The sequence below is a fragment of the Trichechus manatus genome, unplaced genomic scaffold (assembly GCF_000243295.1).
Source record: "Trichechus manatus latirostris isolate Lorelei unplaced genomic scaffold, TriManLat1.0 scaffold00017, whole genome shotgun sequence".
In the NCBI taxonomy this organism is placed as follows: Eukaryota; Metazoa; Chordata; class Mammalia; order Sirenia; family Trichechidae; genus Trichechus; species Trichechus manatus.
The window spans coordinates 26104825-26126342 of NW_004443953.1; the positions used below are offsets into that span (position 1 = coordinate 26104825).

General features: G+C 38.1%; 1 protein-coding gene across 12 annotated transcripts in view; it reads left to right on the plus strand.

Annotated features, from left to right (window-relative positions):
• The window catches only part of DSE (dermatan sulfate epimerase), a 140921-nt gene that overhangs the window by 3684 nt on the left and 115719 nt on the right, over window positions 1-21518 (plus strand). For 7 of the 12 annotated variants that reach the window (XM_023727698.1, XM_023727699.1, XM_023727700.1 and 4 more), the window contains 2 exons: window positions 1044-1222; window positions 1523-1633. The exons of 2 other annotated variants lie outside the window; for them this stretch is intronic. The gene's annotated coding sequence lies outside the window, so the exon portion shown is untranslated. Of the gene's footprint in view, window positions 1-1043; window positions 1634-21518 lie in introns of all 12 variants that reach the window. 3 more of the 12 variants (XM_023727703.1, XM_023727701.1, XM_023727697.1) reach the window with 2 other exon arrangements.

The window sequence follows — 21518 nt, forward strand, 5'->3', positions numbered from 1 at the left end:
GTTCTTAAGTCTGTCTCTTAAGTTGAATTTGTAGGAAAGTCGGAACAGGTACTATGTACGGTTCTTATTTAGCATCAGTTAGTCAAATGTTTGTCATAGTATATGGTATATATATTTGTCTTACAAAATGGAGCCCTGGTGGTGTAGTGGTTAAGAGCTCAGCTGCTAACGAAAAAGTCAGCACTTCAGATCCACTAGCCACTCCTTGAAAATCCTATGGGACAGTTCCACTCTGCCTTATAGGGTTACTATGAGTCAGAATTGACTTGATAGCAACAGGTTTTTTTTTTTTTTTTTATGCAGATAAAACATTTAAGAAACACTTCCAAACCATGCAGTGTTTTCATGAATGTCACAAAGTAGTTTTTGTGTTTGTTATTACAAACCATTGTATTTGACTCAAAATTTTGATATAATAGACTTTATGGCAGTCTGTTTTTAAGTACAAGTTGTCTGTAAGTCAGACATTCATAACCCGGGGACTGCCTGCACATCAAATTAGTTAACAAATTAGTTAATGCAGTTCATTTAAATGGGATCTGTGGACTTTCCAGTCCAATACCTAGCACTGCCGCCACCAGGGGACCTGGCGATCATCTGTGAGGTGAAATTCATAACATCACAGATGTTGCCCAACCTTCTCCTCATAATAAAGATTTTTTTAAATCTCTGAAAAAGTGTTTTAAGATGATAGATGAAAATACATTCTGAAATTAAACAACAGAATGTTTGTTTATATGTTTCTTAATGTCATTTGTGACAGCATATTTGATACCTGTTTCTGCTTGCCTTGAATCACACTGTACTGCATGAAAAAAATTATGTTTGCCACTCAATATGATTTCAGCAAATAATTGGGAAGGAAAAAAGGAAGATAAAATGTTTAAATTTAGGATTTAATATATCACTAATCTCAGTTTTCAAAAGGGGTAAAAAAAAGCAGTAAAAGACTAGCACTTTGTAGTTGCAGTGTATATTAAATATTAAACCTATTAGCATATTTGAGTCCTAATTAATGTAAATATTTTTATCCTTTTCACCAGTGCCACCTCTTCTCCCACTCTGTACCCATACCTCACCTACCCTGTAAATGAAAAGAGAGAAATACGATTATTGTCCTGAGATGTGTTTGTGGCAGGCCTTTGAGAGAATCTGTGGTAGAGGGAGCTTCTTCATCCATTTGCTGTGAGGAACTGGACATTTGTTGTAGCTGAAGGAGTGGGTAAGGCACCCTGTGAGATGACCAGCAATCTCCTGAAAGAATGTGTCCAACAGAGGACAGGACTTCTTATTACTATATTAAGTGCCTTAGGATTTTCTCATCTTGGAATTACAGTACCTTCCTTTATAATGATTTGTAGAATAGATCTTGGGGGGCGGAGGTGGTCACCAAATTACCAGCAGATGTTTGAATGACACAACAGAATTCTCTAGACCTCAAGTCAGTACCCAACATAGGAATCAGGTTAGTGTATAAGGTCAAAGTACTGAAAGGGGAAGTGTTTTTTTTTTTTTTTTTTAGATGCAGTTCCTATGGTGAATTAGTGGCAGAATGAGAAGTAGAGATTAAAATCCTGGACTCCGAAGGCACTGATCTGCGCTTCCAGTTGATGATAGCAATAATTAGAAATAGGTGAGTTTCAAAAAGTGTTGCATATTCTAATGCCTAATTCTCATAGGAAATTCCCTTCTACAAATTAAACTTTACGTTAAGTGGATAATATTTTTAATTGACACAGTTGTTCTTTAAAGAAAATCTTGCTATATATGTAGTAAAAACTGTGGTCCTAAAGTCTGACTCATCTAACTTTTGTGTTCCACAACTTCTAATTATTCGTAGAACAGCATTCTGCTTAGCTAGTGGTGGAGAGGAGTTGCAGAAAAGAACTAAACTTAGGAAGAGAAATAAGTATGGTGGATGGGATAAAGAGGGGTCAATAGAATTAAGAAACTCTTATTACAAATTCACATGCATTTAGACAGTTGAAGGAAAGGAAAAGTCTCTGATAGATTACACAGCAGCTACACGAATACTTGTGTTTTAAGATTGCTTAGTATTTTATACTTTCTTCAAAGTGTTATCTTTCTTCTAATGTTATTTTAGCGTAGAGAAAATAGAGATATAGAGCAAATGTATTAATGTCATTTTAGGGGTGTGGAAATGGAAATACTATGAAGGTAAAGGACTTGTCTCAGTTTACGAGTACGTGGCATACCTTAAATATGAGATTAACCTAAATTGCACATTTAATTCTACCTTTCTCTTTTTTTATTCCAAATTCATATTATTAAAGACTCTTAAATTTCATTTCCCTATAGATCTACTTTATTATCCCTTTTACTGCTCACTACTGCCCACGAACTGTCAGCTTCCTAGAATGCATATGTTCCTCCCAGGCTTCTGTGACTGGCTATTTTTAAGTGCCTTTCTGCAACCCCCCTCCTCCTCCAGTCTTGTGTCTCTTCACATGCCATGGAAGAATTCCATTGTGAGGCCTCTTCTGATTCTTGCAGAGCCCTAGGCTGATTGAACAGTTCTCATTTGCTGGCTTCAGGTCTTTTACTGTTGGGTGCTTTACCAGTTGTGTTGCTTACTTCTGGCAGATCTAGGCAAGTTCCAGCGTGTTGAGGATGTGGACTCCAGGCCCTCTTTCAGATGCCCAGAAGAGTACAAACCTGCTGGAGGTAGTGTGCTCAGAGAGCCTGTTGGAAATCATGAAGAAGAGGAAATGATTTTAATTTGGAAAAAGAAGAAAAGATTGTTGAGGGAGTCTGTTTCTTGGATGGAGTAGTTTGTTCAATCCTTAATTCAGAATAACACTATGAATTTTGTGTGTGTTAAGATTACCACTGGATTTCCTTCTATTTGTTTCAACTCCCTTGATATATTCTTTAAACATTATCTTGGTGAGTACCGTTTGTCACCAAATGTTAGTAAACAATTCCTGAATGAACTGCATTTGCCTCTTCAGTAACATGTTGGAGTTATAAACAGTACTGATAATAAGCATGGCTTACTTTGGCATTTTATAATTGAGAATAGTGGTAAGCATTTTCCTGTCTTTTTTTACTGGATCCCTGGTGGCACAGTGGTTAAGAGCTCGGCTGCTAACCAAAAGGTGGACAGTTCGAATCTACCAACCACTCCTTGGAAACCCTGTGGAGCAGTTCTGCCCTGTCCTGTAGGGTTGCCATGAGTTGGAATCAATTCGACGGCAATGGGTTTTGTGTTTCCTGTTTTAAAAAATATAACAAAAGACATATATTCAGTTTCAACTCCTAATTGTGCATAGGCGACATATCCTTTGTGAATTATTTGTGTCCATCTGCTTTGTCTTAAACAGGGTCAGAGAGTTTGCAACTGAATATGTGCGTCTGCGTGTCAAAATTTTTATTTATTTTTGTATTATTTGGGGAATTTATGGTGCCTCTCTTCTTCCTGATGAGTATGAAAAGTATCAGGGTAATCATAGTAAAATTCTCAGTGTATGTTTAGCTTTCATGTTTTTTTGGTAGAAATTGGATAATAGGTTTACAGTCAGTTAAAAAAATCTGTCATTCCATTTGAAATATTAGTTGCATGCACTGTTGCCATAGAGTTATAAAGTTGTATTTGTTGATTAAATCAGTGCTTTTGCAAAAAGGTTGGCATTTTTCTCATGTGTAACAAACTTAGCTACTAAGCAGTAGGCATTTAATGCATGCAGATGTTATACCACAACAAAGTTGAATCAGCATTTCATAACTCTGAAAAGGAACTTGTAAAGGAAATTCAGTCACCAAGCTTGTGGGTCTATAATATTTTTATTGATGAGCTACTCAGGCAGTATACTGGCTTTACTGCTGGAGTCAAATGCAAGCAAAATGAGGATATGAGTTAGCAGTTTCTAAATGAAGAAGTAGCAGTGTTAGTGTTGGTTGTGTAAATTTCAGTGTAAAATGTAGTAATCTGCAGTTTCTCTGCCCAAATTTATAAATTTTGGATTCTAACCTGAATAGAGTATAGATTATTCATTTAAAGAAATAACTGACTAGAAATCGATACCCTAGTTCACAAAGTAGTCCTTTAGATTGGAATATTGAAAGAGTTACTAAGTTTCTAAAGTTATCTTACACTCAGAAAGTTGCTTTAATGACAAGAAATTTAAGACTTGGCATGTTAAAAATCATTAGGTAGTTTAAAAGTGTTTCATACCAAGGTGTACTGAACACCGTAGCACTGGGTATGGGCAATAGTAAAGATCAAGATGTCATACAGCTGCAGGACAGCACTGCTTACCTTCTCTTTAATTCTGACGGTGAATTTTTCGTCTTGAAGCTGTGCTATTTTTTTTTTTACATTTTTTATTTTGGTAAAAATATGTAACAAAACATTTGCCAGTTCAGCATTTTTTACAAGTACTATTCTGTGACATTAGTTCATCGTGCTGAGTAATCATCGCCTCTGTCAGCTTCCAAATTATTCCATCATTATTAACAGAAACTCAGTACCCTCTAAGCTAAGACTCCTCCTTTCCCCCTCCCCTGTCCCTGGTAATCAGTAATAAACTCTGGTCTCTATACATTTTCCTATTTTACATAAGTGGAACCATGTAATATTTGGCCTTTTGTGACTGACTTATTTTACTCAGTGCAGTGTTTTCAAGATTCATCATGCTGTAGCATGGATCAGAACTTCACTTCTCTTTATGGCTGAGTAATATTCCATTGTATGTATGTACATTTTATTTATCCATTCATCTGTTGATGGACATTTAGGTTGTTTCCATCTTTTGGCTATTGTGAACAGTGCTACAGTGAACACTGGTGTGTACAAGTATTTGTTTTTGTTCCTGCTTTCAATTCTTTTGGGTATATACCTACAATTGGGATTGCTGGGTCATATGGTACTTCTCTTTAACTTTTTGAGGAACCACCAAACTTTTCCACAGTTACTGTACCATTCTGCATTACCACTAGCAATCGATGAGGGTTCCAGTTTCTCCACAACCTCACCAACATCTGTTATCTTCATTTTTTTATTATAGCCATTCTAGTGGGTGTGAAATGGTATATTATTGTGGTTTTGATTTGCATCTCCCTCATGACTAATGATAATTCAAAAACAGTTGCAGCAGTACATTGATAGGGAACTGCTAGAAATTCAAGCCAGATTCAGAAGAGAATATGGAAAGAGGGACATCATTACTGATGTCAGATGGGTCTTGACTAAAAGCAGAGAACACTGAAAGATGTTTACCTGTGTTTTGTTGACTATGCAAAGTCATTCGACTGTGTGGATCATAACAAATTATGGATAATATTGCAAAGAATGGAAATTTCAGAACACTTAATTGTGTTCATGTGGAACCTGTACATCGACCAAGAGGCAGTCATTCGAACAGAACAAAGTGGTTTAAAATCAGAAAAGGTGTGCATCAGGGTTGTATCTTCTCAAAATACTTATTCAGTCTGTATGCTAAGCAAAAAATCTAAGAAGCCTGTGGACTATATGAAGAAGAACGCAGCATCAGGATTGGAGGAAGACTCATTAACAGTCTCATATGCAGCTCGCACAGCCTTGCTTGCTGAAAGTGAAGAGGACTTGAAGCACTTACTAATAAAAATCAAAGACCATAGCCTTCAGTATGGATTACACCTCAACATAAAGTAAACAAAAATCCTCACAATTGGACCAGTAAGCAACATCATTATAAATGGAGAAAATATTGAAGTTGGCAAAAATTTCATTTTACTTGGATCCACGATCAATGCCCATGGAAGCAGCAGTCAAGAAATCAAATGTTGTATTGCATTAGACAAGTCTGCAGCAGAAGACATCTTTAAAGTGTTAGAAAGCAAAGATGTCACTTTGAGGACTAAGGTGCATCTGACTTAAGCCATGGTGTTTTCAGTCGCCTCATATGCATTGGAAAGCTGGGCAGTGAATAAGGAAGACTGAAGTATTGGTGCCTTTGAATTATGGTGTTGGGGAAAATTTTCGAATATACCATGGACTGCCAGAAGAACGAACAAATCTGTCTTGGAAGAAGTACAGCCAGCATGCTGCTTAGAAGCGAGATGATGAGACTTCATCTCACATATTTTGGACATGTTATCAGGAGACACCAGTCCCTGGAGACGGACATCATGCTAGGTGAAGTAGAGGGTCAGCGAAAAAGAGGAAGACCCTCAATGAGATGGAAGCAGTGGCTGCAACAGTGGGCTCAAACATAGGAGCAATTGTGAGGATGGGACAGGGCTAGGCAGTGTTTCATTCTGTTGTACATAGGATTGCTATGAGTTGGAACTGACTCGATGGCACCTAAGAACAAAATGAGTAATGACATTGAGCATCTTTTCATATGCTTGTTGGCCGTTTATATAGCCTCTTTGGTGAAATGTCTATTCCTTCCCTCATTTTTTTTGGGGGGGCGGGGGTTGCGTTTAGGTTGTCTTTTTCTTGTTAAGTTGTGGAAGTTCTTTCTATATTCTGGTTATTAAACCCTTATCAGATTTATGATTCCCAAATATTTTCTCCCAGTATGTAGGTTGTCTCTTCATTTCATTTTTAAAGTCCTTTGATGCACAAAAGTTTTAATTTTGATGAAGTCCGGAAGCTGTGCTAATTTTGTAATTTGAATATATTCAAAGTCAGACTCTAAGCGATGGATTTCTAGAATTCCACAAATTCTGGTAAAGAACTTTTCCTGGAGACTGTGCAATTTAATGATATCATTCTAGGAGGTACGAGTAGGGCCAGGCTCACCAACCCCGTGGATAATCTGCCAGGGGCCAGCTGGATTTTGGAATCACCTGCAGTGTTTTCACTTTTCCCTTGAGGGAATGGGCCTAGCAGGAAGAAAAATGCAGCCTGAAAGAGAATGTTGAACAGCTGTTTTCCATCTTCCCTGAAGAAAAAGAAGAGGAAGTAGACTTACAGCAAGCATCATGAGGGATTTATGCTAAATACGAGGAAGTTTTTTCTGAGTATTTTTAAACTTTATTATGGATTTCTGAAGGAGGCCTCTGTTTAGAAAGATTTAAGTGAGATGTCTTAAAGGAACATTAGCCTTTGTCTTCTGGGGCTCTAATCTTATAACTTTTGCTCATATCTGGATTTGAAAATCTTAGAAATGAAAAATGATTTAATTAAAGAAGGTAGAAGAAATAGTCGATTTTAGTGTTTGAAATACAAATTGCCTCTACAGTTTCTGTTGTTGTGTGCTGTCGAGTCCATTTTGACTCATAGTGATCACATGTGACAGAGTAGAACCGCCTTAGAGTTTTCTTTATGAGAGCAGATCACCAGGTCTGTCTCCCACAGAGCCACTGGGTGGGTTCAAACTACTAACATTTCAGTTAGCAGCAGAGCACTTAACTGGTTGTGCCACCAGGGCTCCTTTACAGTTCCTACTTAGCATTTTTATTGTATTAAAACAAAGTATTTACTGACTGGTTAAAGACCGATCATATAAGATTTTTTTCACACTTCTCTTTGTATCAACAATGCAATATCTTAAAACTCCTCTTCTCTATGCTTAATCTGTTTCCTCGGCAGTCAGGTCACTCTTCTCCTTGTTTCTTTTATATTCTAGAAAACTTTAAAAAATGTCTTAGCACCAGACTATGGTATTTCGTTTAGATTTTCATCAATATCTTTTTATGTTTCACTACTTTGGGTTTTTATAGTAACCAGACTGGAAGCAGCAGGGAAAGAGTCTTGGTGAGGAAGGAGTCTCTTGAATGTGTGAGGTGTTCAGCAGTCACATAGTCAAAATATGGAGGTTGCCTAAGTCGGATGGAGGCTGGAAACTTCTCTCATATACCAAACTTCTTGTTGTGGCAGTGTTTATGGTTAGAAATAGTATTTCTTGAAACAGAATGTTAAAACTTTGTTTCATTTTAAGAAGATAGAATCTCCAGGAGAACTGATCCCATGGTTTCAGGCCAATGGTTCTGTTTTCTCTTAATGTTAAAATCAGGTAGTACTTAAGATGTAATTATTTTAAAAGCAGATTGATTTTGATATAAGAAACAAAACAAACCCATTGCCTTCAAGTGAATTCCAACTCATAACAACCGCATGTGTTACAGAGAAGAACTGCTCCATAGAGTTTTCTTGACTGTAATTTTTATGGAAGCTAAATGCCAAGCCTTCTTCCATAGTGCTGCTGGGTGGGTTTGAACTACCAACCTTTAGGTTACTAGTCAAGTGCAAACGGTTTGCGTCACCAGGAACGGTGCTGGAAAATGTACTTTAAGCTAATACTGGGTCAGTGGGGTTGGGGAATACCAAGAAAATAAAAACCGAAAAACCAAACCTATTGGCTGTTGAGTCAATTCTGACTCATAGTGAGTGACCCTATTGGACAGAGTAGAACTGCCCCATAGAGCTTCCAAGGAGCGCCTGGTGGATTCAAACTGCCGACCTTTTGGTTAGCAGCAGTAGCGCTTAACCACTATGCTACCAGGGTTTCCACCAAGAAAATAGAGCCCAATAAAGTCAGTGTCTTAGGCAAATGGAAGTAAGTGTTTCAATTTAGCTTTTTAACCTTTAGTTTTAAACTATTTTCAAGTGCTTTTCACAATTAACTTTTCTAAAGGAAACTCTGATTCTTGGAAGCACTGAAAAACCTGCTAAGTTTTCTTAGGTAAGAGTGGCTTTTGCTGGCCTTTTTAGTTGTCAGGTCATTTTCATGTTTTCCTCATCCTCTGTCTTTACTCTAAGTCTTCCATAGGTTAGACCCTGTTAGTACTAATGAAAACCCAGGAAAAGTGAGGTGCAAAATAAGAATTGATCTGTTGCTTTTATATAGCAGTTCAATTTATCCTTTAATAAATGCTAGTGTGAAATTTTAGGATCCTCCTTTTTTCTAAGGAAACCAGTATTGTTCAGGTCGGGATCATCCTGTTATCCACGTGTTAAATTAACTTTCTAAGATTTTCACCATTAAAATTTATAGACTTAATGTGATTTGCTTAGAATTATTCTGGATAAAATGTAAATTAACAAATGGCATTTGAACGTCTGCTATGGGTACTCCAAATGTTCTATTTCACTGCTACTTACTAAATTTCATTTGTGCAGTTTTAGATTAACTTGTATCACTCCCAAAATCTCTTGGTGAAGGTATGTGTGGCAGTATTTATACTACTAAATGGCCATAAAATGATAAACCTATGCCTAAAGAAGTTGAACTGAACTGGCAGTGTTAGAGTAGTTATATTACAGATCGTTCTTTGTGTGCTTACGCTTTTTTTTTTTTCTTGTTGGTGAAGCCACTGAAGTTTGGTTCAGTGATTGCAAGCTTTAAAAAGGATAAATCTGTGCCACTTGGGGATAAATGCCTTGATATATAGCTTTGTCCAATGTCTGTTTGAACCTGGAGAGTCAGATAAAAGAACATTATACTTAGTGATAGGTACTGAAAGGATTTAGTCATTCAGTAACTGTTTGCCGGGTACTTCTGTGTTTTGGGGATGAATGTCTGGTTGGAGGGGAAAAGGGAGGTATGCAAAATAAATACGGCATGATCTCCAGCCTTGAGGACCTATGAAACCTGGTTGGGAAGGATAACTGGGTATGAAACTTTATGAGAACAATTAAGTGCTGAGCAGAGACAAATGCATGCAGCAGGATTTCTGGAAGGGAAAAATCTGTGAGGGTTACATGGATGGAAAATACTCAACTAGAAGGGGAGAATAAATTGGGCCCTAGAGGATTTTATGAGGAAAAGGGGAGGGGAAGGAGCATTGCAGGCAGGGCGACCAGTTGAGCAAAGGCACCAGAAGGAGAGCAAGCAGAGAAATGGGGCAGCTGCCAAGTTAAAGAGAACTTCTTGGAAAAATCCTGGGAAATCACTTATCTCTTTTTACGACATTCTTTTTCCTTTCTTCCTCTCCGTGTTCATATGTTCTTTCATTGTTTTCCACAACAAGTTTTGATCACCTGTACTCTATGTAATCAATTGTTCTTGACACCATAGGAGAGATGAAGAAGACTAAGACCTCTGCCTCCCAGTAGCTTATACCTGAGTAGGGGAGATCCACCTCAAATCCTTTTTGGATCCAGAGAGGGATGAAATAGTAAATGTGAGAAAAGAAGATAAATGGACCTTCAAATAACTGGTTATACATATGAACCCCATGCCTTGGAGTCGATTCTGACTCGTAGTAACCCTATAGGACAGAGCAGAACTGTCCCATAGGGTTTCTAAGGCTGTAATCTTTACTGAAGCTGACTACCACATCTTTCTCCTGTGGAGGACGCTGACCTTTTGGTTAGCCTTGAAGCACTTAACCACTGTGTATCCAGAGCTCCTTGGTTATGCTTATAATTAGCACAAATGTGTAGTTGTTATTATTGTTAGTTGCCATTGAGTCAGCTCTGATGCATAACAACCTTAACTATAAGGGAATGAAACACTGCCCAGTCCTCAGTCATCCTCATCATCGTTGGTATGTTTGAGTCCATTATTTCGGCCACTGTTTCAGTCCATTTCACTAAGGGCCTCCCTCACCTTTGCTGATCCTCCATTTTACCAACCATGATGTCCTTTTCTAGTAACTGGTCTTTCCTGATGGCATGTCCAGAGTAAGTGAACTGAGGTCTCGCCATAGTCACTTCTAAGGAGCATTCTAGTTGTATTTCTTCTAAGACTGATTTGTTCATTCTTCTGGCAGTCACAATATATTCAGTATTCTTCACCAACACCACAATTTAAATGTATCAATTCTTCTGTCTTCCTTTTTCATTGTTCAGCTTTTGCATGCATGTGAGGCAATTGAAAAGACTGGCTTGGGTCAGGCATACCTTAGTCATCAAAATGGTATCTTTGTTTTTTTAAAACTTTAAAGATGTCTTTGGCAGCAGATTTGCCCAGAGGAATAGACATTGTTTGATTTATTGACTGCCACTTCCATGGATGTTGATTGTTGATCCAAGTAGGATGAAATCGTTGACAACCTCAATTTCTCTTTCATGTATATTAGATACAGCTAAAACTATAAAAATTCTTATTGACCCCTTTGGAAGGGCCCAGTTCAGATACCACCTTCTCAGTGCCTCCTTCTTTATTCACTCAAGGCAGGAGAGTCAGTCTGCTTCTGTAAATTTTATAGTACTTTATTTATCATTCCCATGGAAACCTGTTGGCTTTTATTTTAGTGGTTTGTGTAAACATCTTATTTCTTCTGCCATCTTATAAGATGGCATGAGAACCTTCATGGCTGGCACCATCCCTGAATTCTAAAAGAATACTGAACAACACATAGATGGGTTCACAGGCAGAGACCATTTATGAATGTTGATCCCAGGGAAGGCTTCATGGAGAGCGCTGTGTTCTTTGAATGAGAAAGGTTGTGAAATTGCACGTGGGACAGGTGGAGAGAAGGAACCGCATAAGAGAAACAGTGAGAGTAAAGGGCAAAAATGTGAGTTGTGCTTAAGCAGGTCAGTGTGACAGTTTGTGTAAGGAGGAAATGAGTGATAGGATTGGAAAGATAGGTCAGAGCTAGGCTGTGGAAACTTACACGAGAAGGTTGTTTTGCTGTTGGAAATAGAGGTTCTTGAGTAGGGAAGAGATATGATGATGGCAATTTCTTTGTGAAGAGTTTTATGATTTACAAAGGTAGTTATTTCATGGTTAGTGTTGGTCAGACTACCTGGGTTTATATCTTGGTTCCTTCACTTTCTGTGTGACTGTGTGTCTGTGCCTCTGTTTCCTCACCTGTGGAAAGGGGATCATATTAATATCTATACCATGGGGCTGTAGTGAGGATTAAATGAGTTAATTTGTGTGAAGTATTAAGCATAGTTTCTGGCACTAGGCAAGGTCTACATAAATTTATTGTTTATAGCAGCCTGGGAGAATATACAACAAAAATTAGAATCTCTTCTTTAGTAATGAGAACATTCTAAAGCCTGGACTCGAAGTCAGCTCTTTCATGTCTACCACACTATGGCCATGATGTGGCCAAAAGGTTTGTAGAAAGAGGAGGAATGTGTAGGTTTATGTGAGAAATAGTCATTGAGCTGCCTTTAGCTCTTCTCTCTCCTGTTTGCCTGGACCTGTACTTTTCTCTGGATAGCCACAGTGATGAATGTGTCATGGAGGGCTTTGGAACATTGGTGTGCTCCTCATCTTCTGAAAGGATATTCTGCCTTTCTTCCTTCTCTCTGGCATGGCACTCTCTGTGACTTTTTTCTGTGTTGGACTGGAAATAAGGATAAGAAGATTAGTTTAGAGACATTGTACTTTCACTGGGTAATTTAAGTTTTTTCTGTAAGGGAATATATATGTAATGATCCATCACTGTCCCAATATCTACATGATAAAGGAAGAACTGATGACTTTTGGAAAGAGGCGAAACTCTGGTGTTAATGGTGAGAATTTTCTAAAGAGTCAGTTAGAAATGAATAAGTGGGCAGATGTGCAGCTGTGAGGGTAAGATAGAAGCTGGGTAATGTGAATTTAGAATGGACCAGGTCTGCATTCTATGGCCTGTAGCTGTGTAGACTGTGAACTGTGGGAGTGATCTGGGGAACTGGACTTAGGCATAGTTGCATAGTTGGATCAATGGAAAGGTCAAAGGGATCAGGGTGTCTAGAATGTTGGGAAGGATGGATGGGAAGTATCCAAGGAGGATAGATTAAGTATAATAGGAGTCTTGAAGGCCTTCAAAGAGAAGGACAGAGATTAAATCCTGTGGGTGTAATGGGGCATTGATGGGGATAATAGAGGAAGGGCTTGAAGTATATAAAAGGAAAGAAATGATGAATTAGAGATCGGAGAGGTGACACTGACTGTGGTGATGACTTCCAGCTGTAAGATACTGTATTTGGCCGCTGTGGTATGCAGATGGAATTCTGTACTTCAAGGAAGAAAAGGCATGGCATGAGGCAAGGGAACCTGGAAGAATACCAACACGGAAGTTGACGTCCCCAAGATTTATAGTAGGGATTAAAGTAGAATGGACAAATATGATTGAGGTTCCTAAGTCACAGAGGAAATTAGAAATCTCCCAAAAGCAATAGAAATTCTCTGTGAAGATTAAAAAGAGTACACAGATAAATGACAGTTTCAAATGATGGAAAGTGCCAAGAGAGTGGCAAAGAGAACTGATGTCCCAGGAATTAAAGAGGCTGCTCCGTGTTGCTCATGGATTAGGGAGAGCAAGACACGGAAGAACACAACAGGTACAGGTATCATTGAAAGAGTCAGAGAGACTTCATAAAATCTTAAATTTGGAAGGATCCTAAGTGACATCTAGTCCACCAACCCTGTCCCATTTAATTCAAGAATCGGCTAACAGGTAGTTGTCTAGTCTCTGCATCCATTTAGAACAGGAAGTGAGAAGAAAGTTTGAAAAATAAGATTAGTACAAAAGGGAGATTTCTACAATATGGACAGAGAGGAGTTCCATCAGGTTTGACCAAAAGAAGTAGATAGATGGAATCTGACTGTGAACAGTGATGGGGTGAAATGGGTAGTGTGGATATGAAAGTTTGGTTGGAGAGGTGTCAGGTGAGAGGTATTTGTCTGGATGAGAAGATGCAAAGAATGGGGTAACACTACCAGAGTAGGATGCTGAAGACAGAATTAAATAGAGACAATCAATTCACCAAGATGAGGCTACAGAGAGCAAGTTAAACATTAGCAGCCTTGCACACACACACAAACACACACATAAAATGTATGGCCATGCTTCAAGCTCCGAGTTACAGTATTTCTACAGGAGCAATGTTTTTGCCATGTGGGGTAGTGACTATCAATTCAGAAATTACTCTCCTGCTTTGTGTAGTGTGTTTAGTCTCCAGCAGTCTAGTAAGACTTATTTTCCTCAAAAATTGTAATAATTTATAGATCTACAAATACCATAATAAGATTGTTAATATAAAATAATAGGAATTGTATAGGTGTAGAATAAATAATTCATCAGCAAGCACCCTTATTATTTTGAATTCTCTAGATAAATGTTAGCAGTTCAGATTATTATAACTAATTGTCTTAGACACAACCTTAACCATCACATTAATGAAGAAAGTTTTTTAAAAAATTGCAAATAATAACACTAATAAAGCTCTTACATCAAACCATTAAATGATGATAATGTTCTTTGGGAATATGGTTAAAAGTGGAGGCATAAAGGGAGCCATTTTAAATTTCAAAACGAGTCCAGTCCACTTGCCATCAAGTTGACTCTGACTCATGGCAACCCTATGTGTGAACTAGACAACCTAAATGAAAGTTTTAGGACCCAAATAATCATCTCATCCAGCAGAAAGAGAGTCATGGCTGGTCTGGGCATGAGTAGATGAGGAAGAGTATGGTGGGATGTCTGATCCCTGCAAAATGGACTGAAGATCTTGAGGTGGCATTTTAAAAAAGAATCTGGAGAAGACCCATGAAAACCATCTGCAGAATGTCAGGAAACTAGAGATGCTCAGGAGATGATCTGTGATCAGACGCAGGCCAGGCAGGTTAACAAGGGCATGGCCAGGCTTGAACACAAAGCCAACCACAGCCAGCAGCCTGGGGCAGCTGTTGTGAGAGGCTTGTACCTAAGGGAGAGTTAAGATGGCGCTGGATATGAGGGGAGCTCTCAGTAAATTCTTTGATAATCACCCTGAGTAACCTTGAAATCCTCAGGCATTGTAGCACATTTTACTTCCAAGTGGTTTATCTTGTACACAAAGATTCTCATTGCTTCTTTTTATATAGTTATATAACTATATAATTACATGTGTAGTTATCTCTGCGTGTTTAAAGGTTTACACTTTGACACATCAAGTTAAATTACTCTATTCAGTAAATATATTCTGAGTGTTTACTAGGTGCTGGCTACCGTCCTAGGTACTAGAATATAGTAGAAAGCAAAGTATAAAAATCTCTGTCCTCAGAGAGCTTACATTCTAGAAGGGGAAGCAGGCAAACAAAGAGAAATAAGTAAATTACATAGTAGATTAGAAGGTTGTAAATGCCATAAAGAAAAATAAAACAAGGAAGGGAGTTAGGGGATGGTAGATAAGGTGTAATTTAAGATGATCAGGGCTGGCTTCACTGAGAAAGTGGTATTTGAGCAAATACTTAAGGGGTGAAGGAGCAAGCCCTGTAGATATCCGGGGAGACGCATTTGAACAGCAAGCGCACAGGCATTGAGGAGGGAGCACTGCTGGTTTGTACAGGAATGGTAGGAAGGGTGGTGTGAGTGAAGACAGAGTGGTAACAAGACCATACCATTAGGGCACGCGAGCTCTTGTAAAGACTGTGATTTTTACTCTGAGGGAGATGCGAAAGCCATTGGAAGGTTTTTTTCTTTTTTTTTTTTTTTAATTGTGATGAAAATATGCATAATACAATATCTCAACAATTTCTATATGTTCAATTCAGTGACATTGATTACATTCTTTAAGTCGTGCAGCCATTCTCACTATCCTTTTCCAAATCATTCCACCACCATTAACATCAAGTCAGTGCCTCTAAGCAACCCCTCCTTCTTCCTTCCCCCCACCCACGGTAACCACTGACAATCTTTGGTTTCTATCATTGGAGGATTTTAAACAGCAGTGACATGATCTGAATTCTACTTGAACAGGATCAGTCTGGCTCGGCTTCAGTGTTGAGAATGACCTGAGGGGGTTAAGGGTGAAGACAGGGAGACTAGTTAGGAAGCTACTGCAGTAATTCAGGCAAGATAACATGTGGCTTAGGCCATGGGAGTGATGGCGAAAGTGGCTGGATTTTGGAAGTATATTGCGGATAGAGCCCACAGAAATTTGCTGATGTTTTGGATATGACGAGGGAAGGAGGGGAGGGGAGGGGAGGGAGAGTTTGGGCCTGAATCCTGGCAGGATTGGTTGCCAGTAACTGAGATGAGGAAGTCTAAGAAGGCAGCTCTTGTGTCTTTGGTTAATTACGTGTATGTATCATTGTTTTACAAACTAAGTCTGTGGTATCCTTAGTTTGACTGTGATTCATAAGAGGAAATTTGGAAACTACTCAAGAATTTTGATGCAATGGAATTACGAGACAAAAATAAGAACCAACAAAATATATGTAAAATGCTTGTGAGTATGAAAGACAGCAAAAAAAAAAAAGTAAATTTTATCATTTGTGAGTGTTTTAGAACTAAAAAAATGAAAGAATGCTTGAGCATAAGGAATAAAAAAGGGCCTCGTGATAAAAGCATCACTCCATATATACTCATCCAATAAATTAAATTTTCAGTTTAATCAAATGACTGAAATTGTAGGTTTAATGTCAGCAAATTATTTTCCTATGACGTTCTTTTAAGCCTTTTTCTTAACATCTACATGTTTCATTTTTAGACAGTATCTAAAGCTTTTAAACAATCTGTAAAGTCCGGTATATTCTGCTGTGTCCTTTGCTTCACCAGCAATATTCTTGGACAGAATCATTTTTTTTTTTTTTTTCTGGGTGAAAGGGAAAAATAGCAAGAATTGAGTAAGGAGAAGGACACAGTGAAGAGTATCACAAAGTTTTATTTTCTTTCCTAGTGGGACAAAGTATTGTGACATGAGTATTACAATTCTATACTAAAATTTAGATGATTACACTAAAAAAAGAAAAAGATTTTAGAGTCTTGAACATAAGATTAGTCCTTTTTAGAGCATTTTGTTAGAGAGTAAACTTACAGGACCGGCTCCTGGAGGAGATGATATAAAGATACATATATCTAAAATATAGTTTCAAGAAAGGATTAGCTAAATTCATTAATGAGTGAACCCCAGTAGTTTACATGAGAAGTTACATATGTTTTGTGGTACTTCCCTGAAAATCTATGATTGATATCATAGCTCATCTCACAGAAGTTTGTGGATACTGGGCTAGAAAATGAGGATCTAATCTGCAAGTATATGTGTTATTGATTAGATCTAAAGGAGCCCTGGTGGCGCAGTGGTTAAGAGCTGCAGCTGCTAACCAAAAGGTCAGCACTTCAAATCTACCAGCTGCACCTGGGAAACCCTGTGAGTCAGTTCTCCTCTGTTCTGTAGGGTTGCTATGAGTCAGAATTGACTCAATAGCACGAGACAACAAAAAAGGAGGAAAAAACCAGATCAGTTGCCACCAAGTCAATTCCGATTCATGGCAACCCCACGTGTGTCAGAGTAGACTGTGCTCCATAGGGTGTTCGTGGCTGATTTTTCGGAAGTAGATCACCAGGCCTTTTTTTGAGGTGCCTTTGGGTGAACTTGAACCTCCATCCTTTTGGTTAGCAGCTGAGCACGTTAACCATTGTACCACCCAGGGAGTCCTGAAAGTTGATGTCAAATTCCAGAACAAACAATTCTGTTTATGAAACTGCACAGTAATGAATTGTTGCCTAGGAAAAGAAGTAGGTCTTTGGTAAGAAAGCCGAATGGAGAAGACAAAGGATAGGAAGGAATCAAAGATGACTTCCAGGTAATCAGTTTGTGAAAAATACAGGTTCTCTGGACAGTGAGGAGAAAGTAAAGAAAGTTTTGAATGGAAGATGAACTCAGTTTTAGATGTGTTTGAAATGTCACTCGCATATACCAGTGGAATCAGATGAGGGGCTTGGACAGCAAGTTATAAGGAAGGGAGTGGGCGTGAGGACAGTGGATGCATAGTCAGGATCATTCCACAGGCAGCTGTGCAGCCACATCCTCAGCAGAAGTCTCAGGATTGAGGCATTGGAGGCTGCTCCTGGGAGACAGGAAGTGAGATGTTGTGGTTAAAATCTTGTCCCGTGTCAGACAGACCTGGAGTCAGGAGCAAACCCAAGCACACGCTGAATGACACTGGGTAAGTTATTCAACTGTTCTAAATCTCACTTTCCTTGTCTGTTTAAAAGAAAATAAAACTTCTGTCCTAGCTGGTGTTGCTGCAACACAAATACCACAGGTGAGTGGCTTTAAAGAACAGAAATGTATTTTTCTCACAGTTCTGAGGCTAAAAGTTCAAATTGGGATCTTAGCTGTGTCAATTCCTTCCCGGTCAGTAGCCGCAGAGTTCCTTGGTTGTATCTGTCTTCCCCAGTTTTGCTTGTGTGTCTAATCTGCTCTTTTTACAACTCCAAAGTGGTTAGGTTTAGGACACACTTCTACACTAGTATGACCTCGTTAACATAACAGAGAAAACCTCATTCCCAAATGAGATTACTTCCACAGGTGTAGGGGTTAGGATTCCAACAGATATTTTGGGGGGGCACAATTCAATCCATACAATCCAACCACCTTACAAGATGTTTATTGGGATTAAATATATTAATGAAATGAGTGTTCTTTGCACAGTATAATCAGTAGCTGTATTTTGGGAAAGAAACAAAAATAATTTTTTCATCTTTCAAATTTCATTTAAAATTTAAATTTCATCATGACTGATGTTTCTGCATTTGGGACGTTTTTCTGACTGTGTAAGCACATACATATCAGTAAGGTTTATCTATATATACAAACTTTAGTGTTCCTGAAGAAATCAGATTTGGATACTTCTGCTTAGATGTGTTCAGTTACTTGGGTTACATAGTCTGAAAGTTATAAATGGGCAGTTGAATAGGAAGAAGGAGAAACCTCATGGCATCAAATACTTCATATTTGTCAAAATATTTTATCTAGGCTCTTGAAAAATCTGAAGGTTATGTATAAACAATGCATTGTACTTATTTTAAAAATAACCTTCAAGTGATAGTTCTGAGAACACTTCCTCCTGGTGTCATGGTGCACTTCCTCTCAGTTGGACTGACGTTGGTGTTCTCGTTGAGAAGACGGTGATAGATACTAACATTTACTGAGCACTTTCTAAATCCTAAAAAACAAACCAAACCCGTTGCCAATGAGTAGATGCTGACTCATGGCAACCCCATGTGTTACAGACTAGAACTGCTCTATAGGATTGTCTTGGCTATGAACTTAATAGAAGCAGATTGCCAGAGCTTTCTTCCACAGTACCACTGGGTGGGTTTGAACCACTATCCTTTAGGTTAGTAGTCAAGTGCAAATCGTTTGCACCACCTAGGGACCTTCTAAACCAAAACTATTGTTATCAAATCGATTCTAACTCATGGTGACCCCCTTTAAATGCTTTAAGTGTGTTGTTGCTATTGTTGTTAGTTGCAGTCATATTGGCTCTGACTCATGGTGACCTTATGTATAATAGAATGAAATGTTGCCCAGTCCTGCACCATTTTCATGATTATTGGTACGTTTGATCCCATTGTTGTTAGTATTGTGTCAATCCATCTCATTGAGTACCCTGTGAAGAAGGTACTGTTGTTTGATCAATTTTACAAAGGAGGAAGCAGGGACAGAGCTAAAGATGTGGTGACACTGGGATTCCGTCCCAGGAACTCTTGCATCTACCTCGTGCCCTCTCAACCACTAATACTGTTTTGAGATGAATGATAATAACTAGCTCTCTTTCTCTCTCTTTTTTTAAATTTAACACTTATCATAAAATGATCCGTGCTTTACAGGTGTTGTCTCATGTAATCTCCCAACTAGCTTATGAACAAATTCTAGCTTTGTCCTCATTTTGCAGGAGGAAATAGGTTTAGGTGGTTAGCTTGTCTAATGTCATGCAGTGGTGAAACAAGCTGCTCTGAGTCCTGTGCCAGCGTTGTAACCACCTCACGCCTTCTTGAATCTATGGCAGGAAGAAAGATTTTATATTACTTTTGAACATTTCAAAGTTTAGCTTAACTGTTAATTTAAAACTAGAAAGTTGGAATTTAGCTTTTGACTTCATTGTCTTTATGTATCTTCTATTGTTTTAACCCGTGTGTTCTCATATTTAAAGGTATTTCTGAGAAATTCTCATATTTAAAAGTGTAGCTAGTCCTTTAGACCCTTCTAGAAAACCCTTGCTTACTTACTGTTTAGAGAAACTTTTAATAAAAAATAGCTAATTTTTTTTGGAGGGCCAGATACAATAGGTTAAATAAATTGCTTTGGACTGCATGAGAATGCCGATTCATCTTCATTATAAAATAGACTAATAAATATTCTATAAAATATAATATTAAAAAAAAAAAACCAGTTGCTATTGAGTCAGGTTCAACTCATGGTGGCCCCATGCATATCATAGTAGAACTGTGCTCCATAGGGTTTTCAATGGCTGATTTTTCAGAAGTGTTACTGCCAGGCATAAGTCATCAATGCACAAAATAGATAGTAGATTTTTACTATTGTCGTAAATGGAAAATGGCAGATAACTAGATAGTCGATAAGTGAGGAGTAGGTGTAATATCAAAATAAAAAAATATATGAAAATATTTTAGGATATTGTATGCTAAGATCATTATTCAGAAAATCAATTAAGATTGTAATAAAGAAGTACCAATAAAATGTCCAATTATTAGAATGCTAGGTAAATTAGAATTTACTTACGCCTTATCTTAGAAAGTATAACCATTTTATGTTCTCCTTTAGCCTTTTTCTAAGCAAAATTAAATTCCCCAATAATCTCATCAGTGATTTTGTAGACTCCCACGTCCACCCTGCTTTTTCTTTGTCTCCATGAAAATAATACAGATTATACTGCACTTCTGTATACTAAATGACAACCCCTCTCTCGAAGTCTGGATCTTACTGGTTCTTAGCTTTGTAGTAATGTGCACCACCACAACTCGACCACCAAATCATGCATTCAGCTTTATAGCCACTAAATGATTCATTCAGGTGGTCTTTGGTGAATCAGAGATGGAGCCTTCAGACTTGACCTCAGAAAATACCCGTGTCTGTTTTAAACATAACTTATTTTTTCCCATATAAGGAAGTTGTGTAATTATCCTTATTGATATAGAAAGGAAAATGGGCTTCAGATTACATTATTAGAAAATTTGCTCTCTTCACAAAACTTTCTAGGAGATGATGATATACATGTCCTTTGGCTGCACAGAACTGCACTTAAAACTTTATAAACCTAACCTAAAGTTTCTCTAATGTCGTGTGTGAAGGTGGTGAACACCATTATTTTACACAGTGTGGTTTTGCTGTGTAGGCTTAGGGTTATAATTACTCCCTCAGTAGTGTGTGTAAATTCTTGGGGATTCCATATGCTATCATTTTATATTGTGGATTTTTGTTTGAAAATGACTTTTGGGGGGATATTTTTTATTTCACCCTTACATATAGGAACAATAAGCCCTCGGTAGAAGGAATATTCATTTTGACTAAGGAGTTCTTGGTTTTTACTCAGAAAAAGAGACCAGACTTATTGGTCTGAAAGAGACTGGAGAAATTCCCAGAGTATGGCCCCCAGACACCCTTTTAACTCAGTACTGAAGTCACTCCTGAGGTTCACTCTTCAGCCAAAGATTAGATAGGCCTGTAAAACAAACTGTGATGCACATAGCTCAGGCATGTATACGATGAGACTGAATGGACACACCAGCCCAGGAGCAAGGATGAGAAGGCAGGAGGGAACTGGAAAGCTGAATGAATGGAAATGGGAAACCCAAGGTCAAGAAGGGTAGAGTGTTGACACACTGTGGGGTTCACAACAATGTCACAAAACAGTATGTGTATTAATTGTTTAATGAGAAACTGATTT